This window comes from Euprymna scolopes, unplaced genomic scaffold (genome assembly GCF_053919585.1).
Source record: "Euprymna scolopes isolate OS-2025 unplaced genomic scaffold, ASM5391958v1 sca22, whole genome shotgun sequence".
Lineage (NCBI taxonomy): Eukaryota > Metazoa > Mollusca > Cephalopoda > Sepiida > Sepiolidae > Euprymna > Euprymna scolopes.
Window position 1 is genome coordinate 18862 of NW_027633236.1, and position 6139 is coordinate 25000.

The window sequence follows — 6139 nt, forward strand, 5'->3', positions numbered from 1 at the left end:
GTAGGCGTCGAAAAGTGCCTTCTCGACCGCTAGCGACACCACTACTTTATCGAGCTCTGGAGGCCCGCACACCGACCCGGGGGCCGCGGAGTCGACCCCGGGGGCCTCCTGGCGTCGCCGCCGCTCACTTGGACGCCTTCCGCAACCTGTGGTCCCGCTCGGGGCCGCCGGGAGCCTCGCCGACCTGACCGGTGTCGGTAGGCGTCTGGAAGCGCCCGGCCGACCTGGACGAGGTCCCCCTGGCCCCCGGGGGACACCCCTTAGTTGGATGGGGGTGCTGTCCCGGGCACACATGCAACCCGCGGCCGCCTACCGACAGCCCCCTTCGCTCGATCGCTACTCCTTTCCAACATATGTCGGAGAAGCCGGGCGGTTGTGAAACCCCAGAAATGGTGTTGGTATTCGTCCAGACCCACCTCCGACACCTGAAAATGGTGGTCAAAAAAAACGTCGATTATACGAAGCGACATTTCTGGTCGGCGATTTTCCAGTTTTGCGCCTACCGCCATGTGGGGGTGGCAGTAGGCGTCGAAAAGTGCCTTCTCGACCGCTAGCGACACCACTACTTTATCGAGCTCTGGAGGCCCGCACACCGACCCGGGGGCCGCGGAGTCGACCCCGGGGGCCTCCTGGCGTCGCCGCCGCTCACTTGGACGCCTTCCGCAACCTGTGGTCCCGCTCGGGGCCGCCGGGAGCCTCGCCGACCTGACCGGTGTCGGTAGGCGTCTGGAAGCGCCCGGCCGACCTGGACGAGGTCCCCCTGGCCCCCGGGGGACACCCCTTAGTTGGATGGGGGTGCTGTCCCGGGCACACATGCAACCCGCGGCCGCCTACCGACAGCCCCCTTCGCTCGATCGCTACTCCTTTCCAACATATGTCGGAGAAGCCGGGCGGTTGTGAAACCCCAGAAATGGTGTTGGTATTCGTCCAGACCCACCTCCGACACCTGAAAATGGTGGTCAAAAAAAACGTCGATTATACGAAGCGACATTTCTGGTCGGCGATTTTCCAGTTTTGCGCCTACCGCCATGTGGGGGTGGCAGTAGGCGTCGAAAAGTGCCTTCTCGACCGCTAGCGACACCACTACTTTATCGAGCTCTGGAGGCCCGCACACCGACCCGGGGGCCGCGGAGTCGACCCCGGGGGCCTCCTGGCGTCGCCGCCGCTCACTTGGACGCCTTCCGCAACCTGTGGTCCCGCTCGGGGCCGCCGGGAGCCTCGCCGACCTGACCGGTGTCGGTAGGCGTCTGGAAGCGCCCGGCCGACCTGGACGAGGTCCCCCTGGCCCCCGGGGGACACCCCTTAGTTGGATGGGGGTGCTGTCCCGGGCACACATGCAACCCGCGGCCGCCTACCGACAGCCCCCTTCGCTCGATCGCTACTCCTTTCCAACATATGTCGGAGAAGCCGGGCGGTTGTGAAACCCCAGAAATGGTGTTGGTATTCGTCCAGACCCACCTCCGACACCTGAAAATGGTGGTCAAAAAAAACGTCGATTATACGAAGCGACATTTCTGGTCGGCGATTTTCCAGTTTTGCGCCTACCGCCATGTGGGGGTGGCAGTAGGCGTCGAAAAGTGCCTTCTCGACCGCTAGCGACACCACTACTTTATCGAGCTCTGGAGGCCCGCACACCGACCCGGGGGCCGCGGAGTCCACCCCGGGGGCCTCCTGGCGTCGCCGCCGCTCACTTGGACGCCTTCCGCAACCTGTGGTCCCGCTCGGGGCCGCCGGGAGCCTCGCCGACCTGACCGGTGTCGGTAGGCGTCTGGAAGCGCCCGGCCGACCTGGACGAGGTCCCCCTGGCCCCCGGGGGACACCCCTTAGTTGGATGGGGGTGCTGTCCCGGGCACACATGCAACCCGCGGCCGCCTACCGACAGCCCCCTTCGCTCGATCGCTACTCCTTTCCAACATATGTCGGAGAAGCCGGGCGGTTGTGAAACCCCAGAAATGGTGTTGGTATTCGTCCAGACCCACCTCCGACACCTGAAAATGGTGGTCAAAAAAAACGTCGATTATACGAAGCGACATTTCTGGTCGGCGATTTTCCAGTTTTGCGCCTACCGCCATGTGGGGGTGGCAGTAGGCGTCGAAAAGTGCCTTCTCGACCGCTAGCGACACCACTACTTTATCGAGCTCTGGAGGCCCGCACACCGACCCGGGGGCCGCGGAGTCGACCCCGGGGGCCTCCTGGCGTCGCCGCCGCTCACTTGGACGCCTTCCGCAACCTGTGGTCCCGCTCGGGGCCGCCGGGAGCCTCGCCGACCTGACCGGTGTCGGTAGGCGTCTGGAAGCGCCCGGCCGACCTGGACGAGGTCCCCCTGGCCCCCGGGGGACACCCCTTAGTTGGATGGGGGTGCTGTCCCGGGCACACATGCAACCCGCGGCCGCCTACCGACAGCCCCCTTCGCTCGATCGCTACTCCTTTCCAACATATGTCGGAAAAGCCGGGCGGTTGTGAAACCCCAGAAATGGTGTTGGTATTCGTCCAGACCCACCTCCGACACCTGAAAATGGTGGTCAAAAAAAACGTCGATTATACGAAGCGACATTTCTGGTCGGCGATTTTCCAGTTTTGCGCCTACCGCCATGTGGGGGTGGCAGTAGGCGTCGAAAAGTGCCTTCTCGACCGCTAGCGACACCACTACTTTATCGAGCTCTGGAGGCCCGCACACCGACCCGGGGGCCGCGGAGTCGACCCCGGGGGCCTCCTGGCGTCGCCGCCGCTCACTTGGACGCCTTCCGCAACCTGTGGTCCCGCTCGGGGCCGCCGGGAGCCTCGCCGACCTGACCGGTGTCGGTAGGCGTCTGGAAGCGCCCGGCCGACCTGGACGAGGTCCCCCTGGCCCCCGGGGGACACCCCTTAGTTGGATGGGGGTGCTGTCCCGGGCACACATGCAACCCGCGGCCGCCTACCGACAGCCCCCTTCGCTCGATCGCTACTCCTTTCCAACATATGTCGGAGAAGCCGGGCGGTTGTGAAACCCCAGAAATGGTGTTGGTATTCGTCCAGACCCACCTCCGACACCTGAAAATGGTGGTCAAAAAAAACGTCGATTATACGAAGCGACATTTCTGGTCGGCGATTTTCCAGTTTTGCGCCTACCGCCATGTGGGGGTGGCAGTAGGCGTCGAAAAGTGCCTTCTCGACCGCTAGCGACACCACTACTTTATCGAGCTCTGGAGGCCCGCACACCGACCCGGGGGCCGCGGAGTCGACCCCGGGGGCCTCCTGGCGTCGCCGCCGCTCACTTGGACGCCTTCCGCAACCTGTGGTCCCGCTCGGGGCCGCCGGGAGCCTCGCCGACCTGACCGGTGTCGGTAGGCGTCTGGAAGCGCCCGGCCGACCTGGACGAGGTCCCCCTGGCCCCCGGGGGACACCCCTTAGTTGGATGGGGGTGCTGTCCCGGGCACACATGCAACCCGCGGCCGCCTACCGACAGCCCCCTTCGCTCGATCGCTACTCCTTTCCAACATATGTCGGAGAAGCCGGGCGGTTGTGAAACCCCAGAAATGGTGTTGGTATTCGTCCAGACCCACCTCCGACACCTGAAAATGGTGGTCAAAAAAAACGTCGATTATACGAAGCGACATTTCTGGTCGGCGATTTTCCAGTTTTGCGCCTACCGCCATGTGGGGGTGGCAGTAGGCGTCGAAAAGTGCCTTCTCGACCGCTAGCGACACCACTACTTTATCGAGCTCTGGAGGCCCGCACACCGACCCGGGGGCCGCGGAGTCGACCCCGGGGGCCTCCTGGCGTCGCCGCCGCTCACTTGGACGCCTTCCGCAACCTGTGGTCCCGCTCGGGGCCGCCGGGAGCCTCGCCGACCTGACCGGTGTCGGTAGGCGTCTGGAAGCGCCCGGCCGACCTGGACGAGGTCCCCCTGGCCCCCGGGGGACACCCCTTAGTTGGATGGGGGTGCTGTCCCGGGCACACATGCAACCCGCGGCCGCCTACCGACAGCCCCCTTCGCTCGATCGCTACTCCTTTCCAACATATGTCGGAGAAGCCGGGCGGTTGTGAAACCCCAGAAATGGTGTTGGTATTCGTCCAGACCCACCTCCGACACCTGAAAATGGTGGTCAAAAAAAACGTCGATTATACGAAGCGACATTTCTGGTCGGCGATTTTCCAGTTTTGCGCCTACCGCCATGTGGGGGTGGCAGTAGGCGTCGAAAAGTGCCTTCTCGACCGCTAGCGACACCACTACTTTATCGAGCTCTGGAGGCCCGCACACCGACCCGGGGGCCGCGGAGTCGACCCCGGGGGCCTCCTGGCGTCGCCGCCGCTCACTTGGACGCCTTCCGCAACCTGTGGTCCCGCTCGGGGCCGCCGGGAGCCTCGCCGACCTGACCGGTGTCGGTAGGCGTCAGTCAAACTTGCTTAAGAGGCAAAGCCTCCTCACACCTTAAGAGAGTCACAGTTAGTCCCGCCGTTTACCCGTGGTCGTCGTCGGGGGTGCCGGTCGGTGTGTTTCGGCGTGTTTCTTTCTTACTTTAGCTCGCTCCTATAAGCTAACTCAGCAGCCCTGCTAAAATCAATTTATCATTATTTTCAATCTATCGAAAATCTTAATTTATTATTATTTTCCAACTATCGAAAATCTTAATAGAGTTGGGGTTTTTTGTTTGTTTTTTTTTTTAAATTCCATTGTAACAACAGACAGCCAGCCAGCAGCATGTGGTGTCGGTAGGCGTCTGGAAGCGCTTGAGGAGGCAGAGGAGTTGGCAAGCTCGCTAAACTGCCCGCTGGTGTGGTGGTGTCGGTAGAGGCGTCTTGAATATACCCGGTCGCTCGATCGACGACGACGACGGCTAGGTGGCCGAGGAGGAGGACTACCTACCTACCTACCTACCTACCTACCTAGCTAGCTAGCTAGCCGAATAGCCGTGGTAGTCGTCAGTCAAACTTGCTTAAGAGGCAAAGTCCCGCCGTTTACCCGTGGTCGTCGTCGGGGGTGCCGGTCGGTGTGTTTCGGCGTGTTTCTTTCTTACTTTAGCTCGCTCCTATAAGCTAACTCAGCAGCCCTGCTAAAATCAATTTATCATTATTTTCAATCTATCGAAAATCTTAATTTATTATTATTTTCCAACTATCGAAAATCTTAATAGAGTTGGGGTTTTTTGTTTGTTTTTTTTTTTAAATTCCATTGTAACAACAGACAGCCAGCCAGCAGCATGTGGTGTCGGTAGGCGTCTGGAAGCGCTTGAGGAGGCAGAGGAGTTGGCAAGCTCGCTAAACTGCCCGCTGGTGTGGTGGTGTCGGTAGAGGCGTCTTGAATATACCCGGTCGCTCGATCGACGACGACGACGGCTAGGTGGCCGAGGAGGAGGACTACCTACCTACCTACCTACCTACCTACCTAGCTAGCTAGCTAGCCGAATAGCCGTGGTAGTCGTCAGTCAAACTTGCTTAAGAGGCAAAGTCCCGCCGTTTACCCGTGGTCGTCGTCGGGGGTGCCGGTCGGTGTGTTTCGGCGTGTTTCTTTCTTACTTTAGCTCGCTCCTATAAGCTAACTCAGCAGCCCTGCTAAAATCAATTTATCATTATTTTCAATCTATCGAAAATCTTAATTTATTATTATTTTCCAACTATCGAAAATCTTAATAGAGTTGGGGTTTTTTGTTTGTTTTTTTTTTTAAATTCCATTGTAACAACAGACAGCCAGCCAGCAGCATGTGGTGTCGGTAGGCGTCTGGAAGCGCTTGAGGAGGCAGAGGAGTTGGCAAGCTCGCTAAACTGCCCGCTGGTGTGGTGGTGTCGGTAGAGGCGTCTTGAATATACCCGGTCGCTCGATCGACGACGACGACGGCTAGGTGGCCGAGGAGGAGGACTACCTACCTACCTACCTACCTACCTACCTAGCTAGCTAGCTAGCCGAATAGCCGTGGTAGTCGTCAGTCAAACTTGCTTAAGAGGCAAAGTCCCGCCGTTTACCCGTGGTCGTCGTCGGGGGTGCCGGTCGGTGTGTTTCGGCGTGTTTCTTTCTTACTTTAGCTCGCTCCTATAAGCTAACTCAGCAGCCCTGCTAAAATCAATTTATCATTATTTTCAATCTATCGAAAATCTTAATTTATTATTATTTTCCAACTATCGAAAATCTTAATAGAGTTGGGGTTTTTTGTTTGTTTGTTTT